The sequence below is a fragment of the Microtus pennsylvanicus genome, chromosome 1 (assembly GCF_037038515.1).
Source record: "Microtus pennsylvanicus isolate mMicPen1 chromosome 1, mMicPen1.hap1, whole genome shotgun sequence".
Lineage (NCBI taxonomy): Eukaryota > Metazoa > Chordata > Mammalia > Rodentia > Cricetidae > Microtus > Microtus pennsylvanicus.
In genome coordinates, this window is record NC_134579.1 from 147,547,714 (window position 1) to 147,571,085 (window position 23,372).

General features: G+C 45.1%; 1 protein-coding gene and 1 pseudogene across 1 annotated transcript in view; both read right to left on the reverse strand.

The window, feature by feature from the left end:
* Positions 1-23,372, reverse strand: part of LOC142856908 (vomeronasal type-2 receptor 26-like) — a 151,860-nt gene that overhangs the window by 65,353 nt on the left and 63,135 nt on the right. The gene's annotated exons all lie outside the window — the stretch shown is intronic.
* Positions 8,155-9,876, reverse strand: LOC142860626 (elongin BC and Polycomb repressive complex 2-associated protein-like; annotated as a pseudogene).

Sequence of the window (23,372 nt, forward strand, 5' to 3'; positions counted from 1 at the left end):
CAGTCATTAAGAGCATGGACTCTTTTTGCAGAAGATTGAATTCAATTCCCAACACCCAGGTGTGGTGACTTTGAACCACCTGTATGTCTACCTTTACCAACCAAAGCTCCATTTCTAGGATTTGTGTGCACATATGCACACACACACACACACACACACACACACACACACACACACACACACACACACTAAGAATCAGCCCGAGAACAGGGACCATCAAATAAGGGGGCAGAAAGAAAGAGTCTCATGAAGAGGACCATGTGATGGAGGACACAGGCTTATTAGACAGGATGAGCTGAAGCTATGACTTGGCATTGATTGTCTTAATTTTCATTACTCTTCTTGAAGCCAGTCTTAACACCCTCCCCTGCTCGTTCTTCTCTCTCTCTCTGTCTCTCTCTCTGTCTCTCTCTCTCTCTTTCTCTGTCTCTCTCTCTCTTTCTCCCTCCCTCTCTTCCCCACTCTCTCTCCTTTCCTTCCTCCCTCTCTCTCTCTTAAATTTTTTTTTTGAGAATAAAACTGTGAACTTACGAAACAACCTGAAAGAAGAAGGATGACTGGATGGCAGGGAAATTTAATGTGGTCAGGGAGAGGAGGGATAGTCAGGCAATGCTCTTCAATGACATTTGACCTCGAACTTTCTGGAGAAGCAATAAACTTGACTAGTATGTAAGTTGAGCTGGGCACAGAGGCCCATTTTGCACATAAAATATGAATACAACAAAATAAAAACCCCATGATTTCAAAAGCCTGGAGAAGATGTCCTGATGGAGTCACCAGTGGTTCCCACAGTGGGGCTGTATGGCTAGGAGACAGTAGGTGGGTACGCAGAAAAGCAACAGCAAGAGTCGATTTCCATGGAGATAGGCTATATTCTTGTCAATGATGAAGAGCCACAGAAGCTATAAAATGTGGTCAAAATGCAGAAAAATCTCATCTTCCACACGCTTCACCTAGAAAACGTTTCCTATATCCCCTGCCCACCAACCTATATTCCATCATAGAGCAGACTGAATGATACAGGTATGGATTATTTAGGGTTTGTTCCCAGCATGCTCTGGACACACTCCATGTGGGGGGAGACCCTGTATCTGACACCACCAAAACACACTCGGTCAATATTTTGCAATAACTCAAAGGCCAAAGGGTGAGATTTTTTCTGTTTTGACCACATTTTATGCACACTGACTGTTCATCAATGTGGGGACCTTGGCTTGACATATATTTGGAAATGAGAGCCCTTCCAGCTGGGTCAAGGATGAAGATTGTTGTCATGGCAATATAGGGCTGCTGCGCACCCTACGTCAGTCTTGGGAACCACGTAAGATGACAGAAAATCCATCCATGTTCCTGGATCACTGGAGAAGAGTTGCTGGGTGATCTTCCAGCTGAGATTCCCAGTGATGTTGAAGGTATGCCTGTGATGTGAGCAAGAATCTTTTTAACAAACCCAATACCTTTGGTCCAATTTCTACCCAGCCCTTACAGTGTAGATAGTAATCGCTGTCTGCTACAGGCATCATGATACTTCCTCTGTGTCTGCCACTCATCTTTAAACTCTCCACAGCTGTCTTTTGTTCCACAGACATTCAGAATTTGTACTCTTAAATCTGTCCGTCTGAGGCTTTGTTATACAATAAGAAAGAACTCCTCCAACCCAAGATTACAAAGCAACATACTCTAATATTTCTCTCTCATTCTTCCCTTTTGCTTCTAAGTGGATCATTAATTGTCACAATATTTCAACTTCCTATTCTTGCTGGTGGTGTAAAAGGCTCGTTTCTGTTGTGTTTACTATGCACTCTCTAATCTGTTTTCTGAGACAGCTTTACTTTCCTCTGGGTCACATTTAGGGGGGTGTCTCTGGAATTTTGTAGTTTGTGCTAATAATATAACTATCCTTATATTATGTTTTTAATCCTCAGATTTTGACTGTTTTTTCTATTTATTCTTTCAGATTAGTTATAGAATAAACTATGTTTTCACCAAACATAGAAGTTTTGTTTACTAATTTACACTAATGAGCTAATTTGAGAAATATTGCCTTTACGACACTGAGCCTTCCTTAGAGAAACATAGTGTATTTCTCTCATTTATTCTTCTTTTGCTTACATAAAAAAGACTTGACTTTTCTTTACATTTGCTATCTTAGTTAGCTTCAGGTTGTTGAATAAAATACCCAAGGCTGAATAATTTATAAGAAGCGGTTTGGTTTGGCCGCAAATTTTGGAGGGTAAAAGCCTAAGTCTGGGTGACCTCCATCTGCTTGGCTCCCCTACAGAATCAGCCTCATCAGTATCAGGAGTCCTTGAGATGGAGATCACATGGTGATGAGGAATCAGGAGAGTCAATGGAGAGAGCTGGACCAACAATAGATCAGCCTGCTCTCCAGTTGAGCAATGCAGTCCCTGTAACCTGCCCTGAGGCATCACTTAGAACACCATTAAGCTGAATTTTGGTTGTGAGGCACAACAGTACTGGCCTTGACATCTCCCATCAGTCATTATTTCCAGGTGTGTTAAAGATCTTGCTTTGGTCTGAATTCCCCCTCTTGGCTGCTATGGTAGTGTGCATCTAGAATATACTCAGAAGGCCTCTGTGGTAAAGGTTTGGACTCCAGCCCATGGTGCTTTGGGGAACAGAGGGGACCTATAAGAAATGGAGACTGGAGGGAGGATTTCACATAGGCTTGCCACCTTTGAGTGAGACACTGAGAGCCCAGTCTGTCCTCTCTCATATGTGTACAAGTGAAGGGCTTGTCACGTGCTGCCACCACAAGGGGCTATCTCACCACAGGCCCAAAACAGTGAACACAACCAATCAGAACTAAAGCCTTTAAAATGGAAACTAAAGTAAATCCCTTCTCTTTGTCCTTGACTATCTCTGGAACTTGTTAGAGTAAAAAACACTTACACCCTTACCCAAGCAGTGGTGATTAACATATCCGAGGGGTCTGCATATTTCCTTGTGCCCAGAGCTTCATAATAAAAATAGTTAAAAAAAACCATAGCCTGCTTGGGCGCTGGGTCCTAACCCAAAGCGGAGTATAAAGGGGAGGTCGGGGGCTTCTTTGTCCCCATAGCCCACCTGCAGCAAGCAGGGTAGGCCCTTTGTCTGCAAGCAAACCAAGCAGCACGGAGTTGCGATCAGGGCACCTAGTGAAACATCATTGTGGTGAGTGAGTGCTGCGGCACCTGGGAACAGCCCGCCTACACTTCCTGATCAACCTACAGGGCTACACTGCCCGGTACCTCCTCTCTCTTCCTATCCCATCCAGCTTACATCCAGATCCCCCTACCCCCTGTCTCCCTCCATCCCTCCCTTCTTGGAGCAGAGTGCCTCCCTGTTCAGCCTGCCTGGGCACTGGGACTGAACCCGAAGGTGAGTGCAAAGGGGAAGGTGGTAGCTCCTTTGTCTCCATAACCTGCCTGCAGCAAGCAGGGTAGGCCTTTGTTTGGAAGCTAACCAAGCAGCAAGGAGATCGGAACTGGACTCCAGGAGAAACAGCACGGGGGAGTGACATCACTTGGAAGGTACATCAGTTGGCAAGAAGACCTGATCCTGTAAAAGAAGATCCATAGGAGAATATTGGAAGGAAGAGATGGGGAGACGCCAATGCAAGAATTCACCCAACAATCTGAAGAACAACACGAAACCACCAGAAGCCAGCGACCTCACAACAGGAGGACATGAACACCTTAATCATGAAGAAGGAGAAAAAACTGACTTCATGACAGGGATTGACACCCTTAAACAGCATATAAAAAACGCCCTTATAGAAATGGATGAGAAGTATAACAGAAAGTTCGAGGAATTGAGTAAATCAGTGAATGATACCCTAGGAAAGCAAGGAAAAACAATCAAGCAGATAATGGAAACAGTTCATGATTTGAAAAATGAAATGGAGGCAAAGAAGAAAACACAAACAGAGGGCCGGCTGGACATGGAAAATCTAGGTAAACGAATAGAGACTACAGAAACAAGCATAACCAGCAGAATACAAGAGATAGAAGAAAGAATCTCAGAGTCTGAGGATAACATAGAGAAAATAAACGCACTGATCAAAGAAAACAGCAAGTCCAACAAACTCTCATCACAAAACATTCAGGAAATATGGGACACAATAAAAAGACCAAACCTAAGAATAATTGGAGTAGAAGAAGGAGAAGAAGTGCAGCTCAACGGTCCAGAAAATATACTTAACAAAATTATAGAAGAAAACTTTCCCAACCTGAAGAAGGATGTACCTATGAAGGTTCAAGAGGCATACAGAACCCCAAATAGGCTGGATCAAAAAAAAACATCCCCTCGTCATATAATAATCAAAACACAAAATATACAGAATAAAGAAAGAATATTAAGAGCCGCAAAGGAAAAAGGCCAACTTACTTATAAAGGTAAACCTATCAGACTTACACCTGACTTCTCTATGGAAACCATGAAAGCCAGAAGGTCCTGGATAGATGTACTGCAAAAACTAAGAGACCATGGATGCAAGCCCAGACTACTATATCCAGCCAAGCTTTCGTTCACCATAAATGGAGAAAACAAAATTTTCCAGGATAAAAACAAATTTAAGCAATACGTAGCCACAAATCCAGCCTTACAGAAAATAATAGAAGGAAAATCACTAACCAAGGAGTCCAACAAAGACCTCAATAACTCAGACATCTAGAGACCCTTCACCAGTGCAACTCAAAGAAGGGAAACACACAAACCCTACTACTTAAAAAGTGACCGGAGTTAACAACCACTGGTCATTAATATCACTTAATGTCAATGGACTCAACTCACCTATAAAAAGGCACAGGCTAAGAGACTGGATACGAAAACAGGACCCAACATTCTGCTGTCTACAAGAAACACACCTCAACCACAAAGACAGGCACCTACTCAGAGTAAAGGGCTGGGAAAAGGCTTATCAAGCAAATGGACCTAAGAAACAAGCAGGTGTGGCCATACTAATTTCTAACAAAGTTGACTTCAAACTTAAATCAATCAAAAGAGATGGAGAGGGACATTTTATACTCATAACAGGAAAAATTCATCAGGAAGAAATCTCAATCCTGAATATCTATGCCCCTAATATAAAAGCACCCACGTATGTAAAAGAAACATTGCTAAAATTCAAGGCAGCCATCAAACCGCACACACTAATAGTAGGAGACTTCAACACTCCTCTTTCACCAATGGACAGGTCAATCAGACAGAAACCTAACAGAGAAATTAGAGAATTAATGGAGGTAATGAAGCAAATGGACTTAACAGACATCTATAGAATATTCCACCCAAATAGGAAAGAATATACCTTTTTCTCTGCAGCTCATGGAACCTTCTCGAAAATTGACCACATACTCGGTAACAAAGCTAACTTACACAGCTACAAAAAACTATTACTAACCACCTGTGTCTTATCAGACCACCATGGATTAAAGTTAGAATTCAACAACAATGCTACCCCCAGAAAGCCTACAAACTCATGGAAACTGAACAGTCAACTACTGAACCATACCTGGATTAAGGAGGAAATAAAGAAAGAAATTAAAGTCTTCCTTGAATTCAATGAAAATAAAGAAACAACATACTCGAACTTATGGGACACTATGAAAGCAGTCCTGAGAGGAAAGTTCATAGCACTAAGTGCCCACTTAAAGAAAACAGAGAAAGCACATATTGGAGACTTAACAGCCCAACTGAAAGCTCTAGAAAAAAAAGAAGCAGACTCACCTAGGAGGAGTAGAAGACTGGAAATAATCAAACTGAGGGCTGAAATCAACAAAATAGAAACACAAAAAACAATCCAAAGAATCAATGAATCAAGAAGCTGGTTCCTGGAAAAAATCAACAAGATTGACAAACCCCTATCCAAACTAATCAAACGGCAGAGAGAAAATTTGCAAATTAATAAGATCAGAAATGAAAAGAGGGACATAACCACAGACACAGAGGAAATTCAGAGAATCATTAGATCTTACTACAAAAGCCTATATGCCACAAAACTGGAAAATGTAAAGGAAATGGATACTTTTTTAGATAAATATCATATACCAAAGTTAAATCAGGACCAGGTGAACAGTCTAAATAGACCTGTGAGTCGCGAAAGTGAAGAATTAGAAGAGGTTATCAAAACCTCCCTACCAAAAAAAGCCCAGGACCAGATGTTTTCAATGCAGAATTCTACCAGAACTTCCAAGAAGAGCTAATACCTATACTCCTTAATGTATTTCACAATATAGAAACAGAAGAGGCACTGCCAAATTCCTTTTATGAAGCTAGAGTTACTCTGATAATAAAACCGCACAAAGACTCAACCAAGAAAGAGAATTATAGACCAATCTCACTCATGAACATCGATGCAAAAATCCTCAACAAAATACTGGCAAACCGAATCCAAGAACACATTAGAAAAATTATCCATTATGATCAAGTAGGCTTCATCCCAGGGATGCAGGGCTGGTTCAACATACGAAAATCTATCAATGTAATCCATCATATAAATAAACTGAAGGAAAAAAACCATATGATCATCTCATTAGATGCTGAAAAAGCATTTGACAAAATTCAACATCCCTTTATGATAAAAGTATTGGAGAGATGAGGGACACAAGGGTCATACCTAAATATAATAAAAGCTATATACAGCAAGCCGACAGCTAACATCAAATTAAATGGAAAGAAACTCAAAGCCATCCCGTTAAACTCAGGAACACGACAAGGCTGTCCACTCTCACCATACCTCTTCAATATAGTGCTTGAAGTTCTAGCCATAGCAATAAGACAACATAAGGGGATCAAGGGGATTTGAATTGGAAAGGAAGAAGTGAAAGTTTCGTTATTTGCAGATGATATGATAGTGTACATAAGCGACCCCCAAAACTCCACCAATGAACTTTTACAGCTGTACCTTTAGTAATGTGGCAGGATACAAGCTCAACTCCAAAAAATCAGTCGCCCTCTTATACACAAAGGATATGGAAGCAGAGAGGGAAATCAGAGAAGCTTCACCTTTCACGATAGCCACAAACAGCATAAAATATCTTGGGGTAACCCTAACCAAGGAAGTGAAAGATCTATTTGACAAGACCTTTAAGGCATTGAAGAAAGAAACTGAGGAGTATACCAGAAAATGGAAGGACCTCCCTTGCTCTTGGATTGGGAGGATCAACATAGTAAAAATGGCAATTCTACCAAAGGCAATTTATAGATTCAATGCAATCCCCATCAAGGTCCCATCAAAATTCCTCACAGATCTTGAGAGGACAATAATCAACTTTATATGGAAAAACAAAAAACCCAGGATAGCCAAAACAATCCTATACAATAAAGGATTGTCTGTACACATTACCATCCCTGACTTCAAACTCGATTACAGAGCTGCAGTGATGAAAACATTGTGGTACTGGCATAAAAACAGAGAAGTCGACCAATGGAATCGTATAGAAGACCCGTATTTTAACCCACAAACCTATGAACACCTCATTTTTTTTTTGTTTGATCTGATTTTATTGATTTCTTCCACCTTCCATTATCTTCCCAGGGAATTTTTGGCCCGTTCCCGTGGATAAACCAGCCTTGGGCCACACAACTAGGCCCTCTGCCCTCCTCTTTTAAGGGAGGAGGGAAGTGGGGCTGGAGGACTCTTCCACTCATCAAACCTTATGGCAAGGGAAACCCCAAAAACTGGACAAAAGGGTAAAGTTGCTCAACCCTGCTGGTTGAGACTGAGGCTCTCATCAACGGGAGAATCACCTGAACTTGGGGAGAAGGACTAGGAATAGAAAAGGGGGTGTAAAGGGTTAAAGGTCTGAACCGTGGGGGGTAGAGGATGCCCCCAGGGAGTTGTCAATCATTTTCCCACCCCACAGCAACCCCATGTCCCTGAACTGGCCCTCAAACGCGGAAACAACCGGTTTGTCCATCACCAAGGTCCTTCCCTCCGTCCCTTTCTTTTGGTCTCTGGGCAGTTGCCGCCTTGCTCCCCTGGGGTATAAAGACCCTGGTCGCCCGCTGAGAGGGCAGGGATGGGGCTGGTTATGCAGCCTTCTACAGTTAAGGCTTTTCCGGAAGCCATCCCTTGGTTCATTGGTCGAGATGAGGGACTATCACCCCGACCTCTCAGGTGCTTGAAGATCACTGTCATTTGCGGTTCTCGGCACACAGTCCGTAAAATGCAAAAAGACAGACAAATCTGAGAATCAAGGCTCCCTCCTGGAGTCCTCAGACTGCCCGGGGCCCCAACCCGGAGAAGAGGTCTAAAGCTCAGGGTTCTTCCAAGTTGACCCACCAGGATTTGAGGCCCGGGGGCGGGCTCGGGGACAGCGGGTCCTCCCATCTGCCACCTCCACAGCGGGTGGGCAGGCGGAGGCTTTTCGTCTCCCTGGAGGCGAAGCGAGGAAGCCGGCCCTAAGTCTCCGTCCTCTTCCACCACCAGGGCTGGTGGACAGGGAAAGCAGTCGAGGAGGCTAAAGGTGCTCGAGGTGGGGAGCGTCGGGACGGGCGGGCGGGGCTGCACTCCGCGCGGAGGCGGCGCTGGCCGCCGGCGTTTCTTGGCTGCTACCCGGGCTTTGGCTGCCGGCCGCTCGGGCCCTCGGCGCAAACTTGGAGTGTCCAGGGCGAAGCCCTTCGCATAACACCAAAGTTTCGAGCGGCGGATCAGGCGATTGAAATGTTCCTGGCGGAGATCACTGGGCGCGTCCGGCGCTGCGTCTGCCGTCGAAGGGCTGAGCGCGGGTGCCTCGGGCGCGGCAGGGGCAGGGTCTCCACCAGATGCAGCCGCCGAGGCCGGCACAGGCTGCTCCGGAGACGCAGGTTCCGGGGAGAGGCCCGCAGGTGGCGGAGGAAGCTGGGAGCTGGGCTCATGAGGCGGACTGCTAGCTGCATCAGGCTGGAACTCCAGACTCGGGGCTGGCCTGGGCGGGGACCAGGCGGAGCTGGTCGGAGAATCCCGAGGACGCCGGGGAGCAGGGCAGCAACCGGGAGGTGCGCAGGAACCAGAACCGAAGTGCGGGAAGCCGCCTCCACCCTCTTCCTCTTCTTCGCCGCCTGGGCACACCGCGATTCCTGCATCCTCGCGGGCCGCGGAGCTCACGTCGCTCGGTGGCCCGGCCTGTTCCCCGAGGTGCTTCAGACTGTCCACAGCCCTGCCGCCGGTGCATGGCGAGGCCGGGGGGCCCAGCAGTACCGGGGTCCGCGGCGCCAGCTCTCCAGCCCCCAGGCCCAGGGCGGACGGCCGGGGTTTGGCAAGGGCGCAGAAGGCGAGGGCAAGCAGGCACAGCGGGGAGAACTCCGGGGTCCCCCGACGCGGTTTCCGGGGCGTGGGCGAGCAGGGAGACCCCCGCGGGGACGCGGGCACTGTCAAGCGGGGAGGAGGACACAGAGTCTCCATGGAGCAGCCTTGGGGGTCGCCCACTGCGGGGGCCCTGGTCCCAAAGGCGGGATGCCCCGGCGGCCCGAAGAGCCCGCTGGCCAGGGGAACATCGCCCCCCGTCGACGGGAGGTCTGTGCTCACGGGCGCCCTGGGCCCGCCACCGGGGACCCGCGGCGGTGCTCCGGGTCCCTCCGCGGTCTCGTCACGCGGCCCTCGCGGCGGCCGGACTCCTGGGTCCCCCGCGCGTCCCCGGTGCAATCGGTCGCGCTTCCTGCCGCCGCGTTCCCGGCGCACCCCCCTCAACGCTGAGGCAGGGGCAAACAAAGCGGCCGCACTCACAGCCGGCGGGAAGGACCCCGGCCCGGCGCCCGGTGCCCGGGCCCAGCGGCGGGGAGGGCGCCTTCCGCCCTCTCGGCTTCTTTCTTTGAACACCTCATTTTTGATAAAGGAGCCAAAAGTATACAATGGAAGAAAGAAAGCATCTTCAACAAATGGTGCTGGCATAACTGGATGTCAACCTGTAGAAGAATGAAAATAGACCCATATCTATCACCGTGCACAAAACTCATGTCCGAATGGATTAAAGACCTCACTATCAGTCAGAACACACTGAAACTGATAAAAGAGAAAGTGGGAAGTACCCTACATCAGATGGGCACAGGAGATCGCTTCCTATATGTAACCCCAACAGCTCAGACATTGAGGGCCACATTGAATAAATGGGACCAACTAAAACTGAGAAGCTTCTGTAAAGCAAAGGACACTGTCACCAAGACAAAAAGGCAACCTACTGACTGGGAGAAGATCTTCACCAACACCGCAACAGACAAAGGTCTGATCTCCAAAATATACAGAGAACTCAGGAAACTAGACTTTAAAATGCTAATTAATCAATTAAAAAATGGGGCACTGACCTGAACAGAGAATTCTCAGCAGAGGAAGTTCAAATGGCCAAAAGACACTTAAGGTCATGCTCAACCTCCTTAGCGATCAGGGAAATGCAAATCAAAACAACTTTGAGATATCATCTTACACCTGTCAGAATGGCTAAAATAAAAAACTCCAATGATAGCCTTTGCTGGAGAGGCTGTGGAGGAAGGGGTACCCTCATCTATTGCTGGTGGGAATGCAATCTTGTGCAACCACTTTGGAAATCAGTGTTTCGGTTTCTCAGGAAATTCGGGATCAACCTACCCCTGGATCCAGCAATACCACTCCTGGGAATATACCCAAGAGATGCCCTATCATATGACAAGAGCATTTGTTCAACTATGTTCATAGCAGTATTATTTGTAATAGCCAGAACCTGGAAACAACCTAGATGCCCTTCAATGGAAGAATGGATGAAGAAAGTGTGGAATATCTACACATTAGAGTACTATGCTGCGGTAAAAACACTGACTTCTCGAATTTTGCATGCAAATGGATGGAAATAGAAAACACTATCCTGAGTGAGGTAACCCAGACCCAAAAAGATGAATATGGGATGTACTTACTCACAATTGGTTTCTAGCCATAAATAAGGGACACAGAGCCTACAATTGGTGATCCTAAAGAAGCTAAGTAAGAAGGTGAACCAAAGGAAAAACATATAGTTATCCTCTTGGCTATGGGAAGTAGACAAAGTTGCCAGGGAGAAAATTGAGATCTTGGGGGTGGGGTGGGATGGGGGTAAGGGGAGATGGGGAGAGAAAAGGGAGAAGGGGAGGAAGGGGGAAACTTGGGGTAAAAGCAGGATTGGGATAAAGGAAGGTTGGATAGGGGAGCACGGAAGCACAATTCTTAGTTAAGGGAGCCACCTTAGGGTTGGCAAAAGACTTGAATCTAGAGTGGCTCCCAGGTGCCCAAGCCTAGGTCCCCAGTTAATTCCTTGGGCAGCTGGGGATAGGGAACCTGAAATGACCCTATCCTAGAGCAATACTGACGAATATCTTGCATATCATCATAGAACCTTCATATGGTGATGGATGGAGATAGAGACAGAGACCCACACTGGAGCACTGGACTGAGCTCCCAAGGTCCCAATGAGGAGCAGAAGGAGGGAGAACATGAGCAAAAAGTCGGGACCACGAGGGGTGCACCCACCCACTGAGACAGTGGAGCTGATCTATTGGGAGCTCACCAAGGCCAGCTGGACTGTGACTGAAAAAGCATGGGATAAAACTGGACTCTCTGAACATGGCGAACAATGAGAGCTGATAAGACGCCAAGGACAATGGCAATGGGTTTTGATCCTACATAATGTGCTGGCTTTGTGGGAGCCTAGCCAGTTTGGATGTTCACCTTCCTAGACATGGACAGAGCGGGGAGGACCTAGGACTTAACACAGGGCAGGGAAATATTGGTACATATATGTGCATGAGCATACACTCTGTGCATGCACAAAAATACTGGCGCATGCATACACATTATCCTCCAATATATATTACATGCAAAAAAACAGGAAAATAAAATCCAACACTTCAAAACTGACAGTTTTCTAATTGAACTTGATCCCCCAGAAGAGACTTATCCTTTTCTTCTCTGCCCAAAATAAAATTTCTTCTTAGAGGAAGAAATAAACAGCTCATTTTTTTTTTTTTGAATTGAAGAGAGAAAACTTGTCCTAGGGAAATTCCCAGGAATCCACAAGGATGACCAAAGTTAAGACTCCTAGCAATATTGGAGAGGGTGAGTGAAGTAGATTCCACTGTAGTCAGATTGGTGACTCTCCTAACTACCATCATAGAGCCTTCATACAGTAATTGATAGAACCAGATGCAGAGATCCACCACCAAGCACCAGACCGAGCTCCGGGAATCCAGTCAAAGAGAGACAGAAGGGTTTATAGTATAAGCAAGAGAGGTGAGAAGGAAGTCTACAGAGAGAGCTGAACCAAGGTTGTGAAAACTTGTGAACTCTAGACCTGCAGCTGTGGAGTCTCCATGTAACTGAACTAGGCCTTCTGCATGTGCGAGAAAGTTGTGTTGCTTGGCCTATCTCAGGAGCTCTTGGCAGAGGGACCAGAATCTATCCCTGATGCATGAACTTGCTTATTGGAGCCCATTCCCTATCGTGGAATGCCATGCTCAGCCTTAAGATGGGAGGAGGAATGAGCTTGGCCCTGCTTCAACTTAATATGCCAGGTTTTATTGATTCCCCATGGGAAACCCTATACTTTGGGAGGGGCAAGGGAGTGGGCTGAGGGGAGGCAACAAGGGGACAGAGGATTGGTTGGAATATAAAATGAAATTTAAAAAAGTGAAATAAAGAACATTCTTTAACGACTAATTTCAGTCCTTTTTACCATGTGTAAGGAAATATGCATATGGATTTCAAAGATCGTCTTGCAAAGATTACTGATATTTACCATTAGAAAAATAGGTATTTGGTAATATATATGAGACAACCTTTCCTTGGTAAGATCTGGCCATTCCTGAAACTAAATCTACTATCTGTGTAGACCAGACTAGCTCAAATTCAGAGATTTACCTTCCTATGCCTCCTATATGTTTTATTAAAGGCACGTGCCACCATACCCTGCTGTGATGAATATTTTGTAAATGACATTTGCTGTGTCATATGGTAAATATTTTCACATGATTTCTATAGTGGCTTCATCACTTACTATCCCACTGACAGTGAATGAAAGTTCCCCATCCTTATCAGCATGTGTTGTCAATTGTTTCTTTTGCTTTTTATCATACTGGCTGGTGGGAAAAGAATTCTCAAGCAGTTTTAAATTGAAAAAAATTTCATGAGTATAAGTGATATATAACACTTTTTTGAGATATATTTTTAGTTGTTTCTTTCTCAAAAGTTCTCTGTTCAGATCCCTACCTTTTTTTTGAGTATACCACTGGGAGTAATTGAAGATTCTCTACCGCCTTGAAGAGCATTTAAAATGTTAAGCAGCTTGGTTGCAGCTGCTCTAGATGCTGGCTCCACCTCTCTCCAATTTCAAAATGGTGGAAGTACTATTTCTGCTAGCTCTGGAGCCGCCACGAAGTCACCAGAGTCAGACACACTGAATCTTTCCTAATAAGCCACGACCTCGTGGTAAACACACATTTAAAAAAAATATGAGGCTAGATATAATGGGCCAGACAGTAATTTAATTAATTTCTGTGTGGTTATTTCAGCTATAAGCTAGCCGGGCAGTAGAATGGAACAAGGGGCCCGCGTTCCTCCTACCTCAGTCATGTAGATTAGATCTATATGTGTCTCTCTTAGGGTCTAGATTATCTGGGATTGTGATTCTTAGGCTGGTTTTCTTTGCTTTACATTTAAAAATGATTTATGCGTGAGTACATATTATGTTTGTGTTGCTGAGTCTGGGATACCTTATTAAAATGATGTTTCCTGATCAATCCATTAGCCTGCAAATTTCAAGATGTTGTTACTTTTCTCTGCTATGCAGTACTCCATTTTGTAAATGTATCACATTTTCCTTATCCATTCTTCGATCGAGGGGCATTTAAGTTGTTCCCAGGTTCTGGCTATGATAAACAATACTGCTATGAACATACATAAGCACATGTCCTTTGGGTGCGATTGAGCATCCTCTGGATATATACCCAAAAGTGGTATTACTGCATCTTCAAGGACGTTCTTTTCAAATTTTCTAAGAAAACACACACCGATATCCAAAGGGGCTGTACTAGCTTGCACTCCCACCAGCAATTAAGGAGTGTTCCCTTTACCCCACAATCTCTCCAGCATAAGCTGTCATCAGTAATTTTGATCTTGGCCATTCTCACAGGTTTTAGATAGAATTTCCGAGTTGTTTTGATTTGCGTTTATCTGATGACTAAGGATGTTGAGCATTTCCTTGTCTTTCAACAGTTTAGATTCCTCTGATGAGAGTTCTCTGTTTAGGTCTGTACCCCATTTTTTAAATTGGATTGTTTTTTTCTTTTGATGACCAATTTCTTGAGATATTTGTATATTTTGGAGATCAGACCTCTGTCTGATGTGGAGATGGTGAAGATCTTTTCCCAGTCTGTAGGCTGTCCTTTTGTCTTGTTGAATGTGTCCTTTGCTTTACTAAACTTTTTATTTTCAGGAGTTCTCATTTATTAATTGCTTCTCTCAATATCTATGCTAGTAAGGTCAATTATAGGAAGTGGTCTCCTGTGGCAGGCGTTCAAGGATACTTCTGAATTTCTCTTCTATGATGTTCAGTGTGACTGGTTTTATATTGAGGTATTTGATCCAATTTGATTTGAGTTTTGTGCATAGTGGTAGATATGGATCAATTTTATTCTTCTACATGTTGAAATCCAGTTATATCAGCATCATTTCTTCAATATTCTTTCTTTATTCCATTTGATTATTTTTTTGCTTCTTTGTAAAAAAAATCAGGTTTTTGAAGGTGAATGGTTTAACATCCAAGGCTTTGATTCAGTTTCATTGTACCTCCTTTCTGTTTTTATGCCAATGCCAGGCTGTTTTCAATACTGAAGCTCAATAGTAGAGTTTTAAGTCTCTACTATATGGGATTGTGATGCCTCCAGAAGTTTTTTATTGTACAGAATTGTTTTGGCTATCCTGAGTTTTTTGCTTTTCCTTATGAAGTTGAATACCATTATTCAAGGTCTGTGAAGGATTTTGGTGGGATTTTGATGGGCAATGCATGGAATCTGTAGATTGCTTTGGTAAGATTGCCATTTTACTATGTTAATTCTAGCTACCCAAGATCATGGGAGATCTTTCCACTTTCTGGTATCTTCCTCAATTTCTTTCTTCAAAGATTTAAAGTTCTTGTCATACAAGTCTTCCACTTGTTTGGTTAGAGTTACTGCAAGATATTTTATGTTATTTGTAGCTATTGTAAAGAGTGACGTTTCTCTGATCTCTTTCTCAGCCCATTTATCATCTGTGTACAGGAGGGCTACTGATTTCAGTTAATCTTGTATTCTGATACATTACTGAAAATGTTTGTGAGTTGGAGAAGTTCCTTGGTAGAACTTTTAGGGTCGCTTATGTAAACTATTATATCATCAGCAGACAATGAGAGTTTTACTTTTCTTTTCTGACTTTTTCCCCTTTATCTCCTTTTGGTGTCTTATTGCTGTAGCTAGGATCTCAATAACTATACTGAATAGATATGGAGGAAGTGGACAACTTTGTCTTATTTCTGATTTCAGTGGGATCGCTGGGATTTTCTCTCCATTTACTTTGATGTTGGCAATTGGCTTGCTGTATATTTCCTTTATCATATATAGGTATATTCCTTTGGTGACAGAGCTGGTCAGATGGTTCACTCAGCATTGTGGATTGAGGAATCCCAGCACTCTGCCCAGACTAAAGAGAACAATGACATATTCTCCATGGGTCACTAGGCTTTCAAATGTATTCATTTGACTAGGAACAAAAAACTAAGAAACAAAACAAAGCAGATCTGTGTCCTGTCATAGCTTGATAAAGGGACAATCAGTTTAATCTCTATAATCCTCCAGTGTCCTGAACTGCAGGAGGACTCCCCACATACTTTCTTGTCCTATGGAGTTTATTATTGGGCATTCAAAATGAAGCCTTTGATGAATTTTCACTACAGTCATGTTAGTTGGTTTGACATCATATTACTGTGGCAGGATTCCCCAAGATAACCACTTAAAGAGCAGAAAAACTTTCAATTTATAGCTTTGGGGATTGCTGCCCTTGATAAGATGGTTCCATGTCCCTCATCTTATAAGAACTAATTATATCACAGTGAAATAGAAGTGATCTGCCCACCAAAGACAGGAAGCAAACGAGGGGAGAGAGGTAGGAAGAGAGAGAGAGAGAGAGAGAGAGAGAGAGAGAGAGAGAGAGAGAGAGAGAGAGAAGAAGAAGAAGAAGAAGAAGAAGAAGAAGAAGAAGAAGAAGAAGAAGAAGAAGAAGAAGAAGAAGAAGAGAGGAGGAGGAGGAAGAAGAAGAAGTTTCCAAGGGTCCAAGACCCAGCCACCAAACACAATCCCTCAAATATATACTTCCTCTAGTTAGGCCATACCTTCTGAAGTTTCCAGAACTTCTCTGTAGGAGAATTGGCTACTTGTTCATGTTGGCAAACCAGCTAGCTTAGCACAAAAATAACCACAAGAAACTCTATTAAGTAAAAGACTGCTTGGCCCATTAGCTCTATCTTCTTATTGGCAAACTCGTACATCTTAATTTAACCCATTTCTGTTAATCTGTATATCACCACATGGCAGTGGCTTACTGGCAAATGTTTGGCAAGTCTGACTCTGATGACTCCATGGCGTCTCACTGACTATGCCTTCTTTCTCTCAACATTCAGTTCTGTCTTCCCTGCCTACACAAGTTCTCCCCTATCACTCTGCCAAGGCAATTCTCTATTCATTATTGGTAATCACAGCACACAGAGGGACCTCCAGCAGACAAAGCCTTTAGCTCATAAGTGGCTTAACAGATATAAACCATAATAGCTCGTTCTAAAAGGTTACATAGTATTTTACATGCATTTACAATATTTCAAATCAACAAGTTCACTCTGAAATCACAACAGAAACGAATGTCTTGGAAGACATGTTCCTGGACACTAGTGCATGACCAGTGAGTGTCTAAAGATGTGCCTTAGTTGGGACAGTCCTTGCCTAGTGTGATGAGGTTCTGGGTTTGGTTCCCAGCACCATGTAAGTTGGGTATAGTGGTACACACCCAGAATGCCAGCACTAAGGATGTGGAGGGAGGAGGAACAGTAGCTCTAGGTTATCCTTAGTTGCAAATTGGAAGTCAGCCTGGACTACCTGATAACCTGTCTTTAAAAGAAAGAAAATAGTCAGGTGATAAATCACAAACACAGTAAGGAGAAGGAGTATAACAAGTGCAGATGGGAAAAATGAGTCAAGGGAGAAAGATGGGAAGATGAATGTTCCTCTCCTTTAGACTTTAGTGTATTTTTCCAACATCATTGGCCTGTTCCTGGTGTGCTCTTCCTCAATGACAACGCCGTCTAAGGTGAGCAGATGCATCAGTAATGTCCATGAGCCTTGGGACATTCATATCTGTTTCTTTATTGATTTTTTGGGCTGTCCTTTTTGCCACAAACTTGTTTTTCAATAATAGATGAACGGCTTAGAAAATTCACAATAGAAGAAATGGATGTGTTGTGGGGAAGGGTATGAGAGGTAATAAGTGCATTATGGACACAGGAAGACTTGGGGTGTACCTGGGCCACCACACAGCCACAGGTATGAGCTATACCATGGGTCAGGTAGGGCAGGACTCAACCAGGAACCACCCGGGGGACTCCAGCCCCAGGCCAGGATATAACAACATCTCTGGGCCATGCCATGTGTTTAATACTTTAGAAAGCATGAGAATATTGAGGTCTCAATTTTCTATCTGGGTACAGTGAAAGGCTTGCTCTTACCTCTCTGACTAAAACTCAGGAAGGCTGCAAAGGAGCTGACTTCCAGGGTGTTGTTCTTTTTGAAAAATGCTCCAAGATCCCCGCAGCAGAAGGCAGCAGAAATGCTGTAAGTCCCAAATGGTGGCAGCGTGCCATGTGGTAGCAGGCAGCAGGCCCTGGGAGCAGCCAGTCCCAGGCAGAAATGGCTGCCGGTCCCAGAGCGGTGGCCCGAGTGGTGGTGCTGGCGGGCCATGTGGCAGCAGGCAGTGGGACCCAGGCAGAGTAGGCTTCTGGTCCTTGAGCAATGGCTGGTTCCAGGCAGGGAGACACATGGCGGGAGGGCAGAAGACAGAAACATGGATAGACAAGACATGCAGGATGAGGTTGAATATTTATTCAGGGGGTTAGGAGGAGGAAGGTTGAAGGGAGGGCAGAGAGAGAGGGAGGGAGGGAGGGAGAGAGAGAGAGAGAGAGAGAGAGAAGAGGAGAAAGAGACAGAGAAGGGGGGAAGCAGAGAAGTGGGGAGAGAGGCAGAAGCGAAACTGCCTCTCCGAGAAAAAGATGGAAAAAAAAGCAAGCTCACACCAGAAGCTGAAGATCAGCCTGCTTCAGCGGATGGGGGAGGGAGTGGGCGTGGCTTGTCTCTTAAAGGGACCAAAACCATAACATTCCCAGGTCTTCCTTATAATAAAAAGTAAGCACGTCAAGGAAGCAGAAAAGGAAGGGCCCAAGTTGGAGGTGAGCAGGTCAGAAGTAATGGGAGTGGGCGTAGCTTGTCCCTTAAAGGGACAGGAAAGCACAACATTCCCAGGTCTTCCTTATAATAAAAAGCAGGAGACCAGGCAGCACAGCCAAAAGAAACTGGGGCGGAGAACTCTCAAGACTGCTTCCGGCTGCTTCCCCCCTCTCTGTCTCTTTCCCCTCTTCTCTCTTTCCCCTCTTCTCTCTCTCTCTCTCTCTCTCTCTCTCTCTCTCTCTCTCTCTCTCTCTCTCCAACCCCCTTCACCCTTCCTCCTCCATAACCCACTGAATAAACATTCAACCTCACCCTGCATGTCAAGTCTATCCATGTTTCTGTCTTCTGCCCGCCCGCCATGTGTCTCCCTGCCTGGGACCAGCCATTGCTCAGGGACCAGCAGCCATCTCTGCCTGTGGCCCACTGCCTGCTGCCACATGGCCAGCCACCACTGCTCTGGGACCAGAAGCTGTCTCTGCCTGGGAATGGCTGCTCCCAGGGCCCACTGTATGCTGCCACATGGCCCTCCACCACTGCTCTGGGACCAGCAGCTGTCCCTGCCTGGGACTGGCTGCTCCCAGGGCCCGCTGTCTGCCGCCACATGGCCCGCTGCCACCGCTCAGGCCGCCGCTCTGGGACCTGCAGCCATTTCTGCCTGGGACTGGCTGCTCCCAGGGCCTGCTGCCTCCCACCACATGGCCCGAAGCCACCATTTGGGACCTACAGCATTTCTGCTGCCTACTGCCACGGGGATCTTGGAGCATTTTTAAAAAAGAACAACACAGGTGATCAGTTCTCTCCTGTGAGTCCAGCACTCAGGATGCTATGGTTGGGTGGTGAAATAGAGACTATGGGTTACATAAAGTCCATCTGAAATACCAATACAGAAAGAAAGGATTGTTAGGTGAGGCCTTGGAGGTAGGGTAGATTAGTGTTTTATTTGTTGAGACAGGGTTTCATATCATCCAAGCTGTCCTCACACTGGCTTTGCAGGTTCACCTTGAGCTTACGTCATCCTGCTTCTACTTCACAGGTGCTAAAATTACATCTGCGGCCACCAAGGCCAGTGAGACAGCAGTGATCATTGAACCCATGACTTGCTACATGCTATTCAGCCACTCTGCATCTGAGATATGTCTACATCTGTAGACTTCATTTTCCTGCTATCCAGAATTTCACTGTAACTCACCAAGGCCTGCAACTATCCTGCATTTTCCTCTTTGGAGCAGAGTGGAGAGCACAAAACTCAGCCTGTGGGCTTTTTCTCCTGGGGGACCCACTATGTTAGATTCCTGTGCAAATCGATCATCACACTTTTGCCAACACCCTGATGGGTTCTTTCTCTATGTGCTTAGTAATCCAGGGGCAATTTCCTGAAGTTAAGCATGTGGCTTCTATGACTGTACCCTTCTCTCAAGGCTCACACTGTAACCAGCCTGTACGTTCTTCCTTAATATGCTTTCTAACACTGACTTGAGGAGGGTGACCTTTCCTCATTTATGTTCATCTTAAAGTCGTTTCTCATGAATATTTAAGTCTTCATATTGATGGACTTTGAGAAAGAATGAGTCATACCTCTGCAATCTTTTGAAATATTAGGTTAGTTCTCAACATGGGAAAGGTTATGAGTCTTTCAGTCAAGCCAAGGAAACACCAGCTTTAGAAGGCGAGGTGCTGATTGGTTTCCTCTGTCTTCCCAGAGAGGCTCCTAGAAAGGTCAGCTGGTCTTCTGGTCAGTACTGGAAAGCTACTTAGCAGGGTGGCAAAAGCAGTTAGCCATGACATCAGCGGTCGCATCTCTGGACATTCCATTGTATCCTGGAGATCTCTTGGAATCCCATGATGTCACCTTGTTGTAGCAACACCAACTGCCATTAGGACATTCCTCAGTCCCTAGAGGTTGAGCATCAGTCATGTTCTCAAGACTGAGGCATCGCGTATTTGGGAGACAGAATGGAGAGGGTCCAGAGACCAGAGAGAGGCAGAAGAAAGCTACTGTTCACTTCTGGAAAAGACCCAGTGAGTCATGGGCAGGAAATGGGGAGATTGCCAAAGGAGGTGCACTTGAGGTGGGCTACCCAATAATGGAGCTGAGGAACTGGAGCCTCAGAGAATAAGATGGACATCCCTGATTATCATACTTCCCAAAAGTCAAAGATTCCAGAATATTAGCTTGTCCATCTTGTGAGCCAGAGACTGAGAAAGGAAAGGCTGTTGTGCTGGGACCACCACTTAGCTCTTACCTTTATTGTGGTTTGGGGTGATATGTTGGGAAAAAAAGACGAACAGGAGGCAGGGAAGGACGAATGTGTCCCCATCTTTCATCAGACATCACTACACTACACCTGTAGTAGTTGCCTTTAGGTTCACTGTCTGTCTAACATGACAATGGAGACAAATGTGCTCCTGGCCGAGACCTTTAAACCTCAGAGTGTTCAGCAGTCTGCTCAGGAGAATTCCTCTGACCTCCTTTCCCTGACAGTGACCCCCTTAGGGTTCTGAATCAGCAGTTGAGGATGGCATTTAGATCACAGGGTAACCAAACTTCTGTCAGAGTTATGGAACCAGAGCAGAGAATGGCTACTGAGTGTCAGCTTCAATGATCTGGGCTGTCAATGGGTGACTGGGTGAGTCTCTTGACCATGATGGAGCCCTGCCTGACTTTCCAATCCATAGCATGGGCCATGAGTAACCAGCAATGAGACCTGGCCGCCTCATAACATCTGACTGCTTGTCCACTCTGCCATTTTTCTCATGGCTTCTAAATCACAGCAGGCTTCAGGGCTCTGGACCATGTTGCGTCCTGTTCTTCTGTGAATATTCATGAAGAGGTGGTCTCTGTAGTCACCTGAAGAATTATAGGGAGGCCGAAATAAGCTGTGGATGCCTACAGAGCCACATCTCTAGGGTGATGGGAGATTTGAGAACCACACATGGGCCTGTCAACCTGGCCTAGAATATTTTGGTTGTCACTGGGTTTCAGACACAATTTTCTGTTTGGGACTCAGGATGGTCTGTCAATCTCCTATGCCTTTTGACTATGCAGTTTCACCTTTTTTATACCTATACACAGAAACCTCTACAGAGCCAGCATCCCATCCAATGCTCCTGAGCAAGAAGCAGATAAAGAAGGAAGAGGAGAGGCTGACCACAGAGCTGCAACTGATGACCAGGGAAAGAAATGACCTGAAAGACCTGCTGATGATCCTCACTGATGGAGCCGTGGACAATAGGTATCCATTGTTTCAAACTTCATGGGGCTGTAGGCAATGTCAACCTCACCTTCAGCCTTTGAACTCTCGATTTGTAGGAGGCTGTGCCAAACCTCATATCCTAAATTCTTCTCAGGGTACAGGCAGACCTTTAGTGACAGTGGCCATGAGATGTGGCCTCTACCTTTTCTGTTCTCCTATAATGAAAACCAGGGCTTCTGGTCTCAGCCACAAAAATCAGGGATTGAGGCAGGTAATGTGTAGTTCCTAGCATGCATTTGGAAAGGAGCTGACAGGCGGTGGCTTGCATGAGGTACTACTACCTGCTGTTATTGTGTGGGGAGGATCTACTTTCCTAGCATGTGATTGTGTGCTAGAAGCCCTAGGTAGCAGTTGGAGGGGCCTGGTTTGACTGGAACATCTCAGTGTTTACCTGGAAGAGCTGGGTCTCATCACAGGTACTCTAGTTTTGTGCAGACTTCCATTAGACCATAGAGCGCTCTTTCTCTCTCTCTCTCTCTCTCTCTCTCTCTCTCTCTCTCTCTCTCTCTCTCTGTGTGTGTGTGTGTGTGTGTGTGTGTGTGTATATATGATGCTTTCTTTCTTTCTTTCTCTCTCTCTGTATATATATATATATATATATATATATATATATATATATATGATGCTTTCTCTCTCTCTCCGTATATATATATATATATGATGCTTCTCTCTCTCTCTCTCTCTCTCTCTCTCTCTCTCTCTCTCTCTCTCTCTCTCTCTCTAGCTCTCTTTATTCTCTCTTTCTCTTACTCTCCTGTGGATATGTGTGAACATACACATTTGGAGATTTGTGTGTTCCTGATTTCTGGGAGTCAGTGATCTGCCGTGGTTTCTCATGATATCCTTCTCCCACTTTCCAGAAGTTTCCAGTGCTGACCCCTGGGAGGCCCACTTAAAGCAGGACAGCTTGTGTCCTACATGCTCACCTTGGTGGCACCTAGGAATCCCTAGGGGAGTTTATATCACTTCCTTCTCTTAAGACTCCAAACCATAATGATGTGCTCTAACTGTTCAGTGATTGTCAAACAGGACCCAAAATCAGTGTTCTGAAACAGGAGAGATGTCATTGCAATGTCTGGTGAACAGAGACATGTGAGAGAGACTCCTGGTAGCATAGAGAACCTGACTTACCATCTAGTCGTATTGAGTGAGCTCATGCAGTCAGTGCAGCTTCCATCTCAAGTTTAGCCTCAGCTGTGCTGGGATCAGAATAACAAGTTTAAAAGCACCAGGAGGTCCCACTACATAGGCACCAGAATCTTGCATCTGCTGTGCTATGGTAGATCAGGATACAACTTCAGTTCCTGTGATCATTGAAGCCTATGTTCATGGGGTCTTTTCTCCCATTTTCTAGTCCCTACAAGAACCACAAGCCAAATGCTTTGTATGAGAAGGTAAAGATGGATCACAAAGAGATCATGATGGAGCTAAACCATTTTGTGAGTGAAAACACCGAGACCTTGGATAATTTCAAGTTGCTGAGCAAGGAGACAGTCTTCTATCGGTAAGTGTCCATCTGGACATGGATAACAAAACTTGTGGAATGGCCATCTCTGACTTCCTTTTTCTCTGGATGGAGTGACTTCATCTCTGGTTCGAGCTTTTTTGCTTCTATGTAAGCAACTCTTAAACTTGTGTCTCTTGGATTCAGTTTTGCTAAGTGTGAAAGAGACTGTTAGC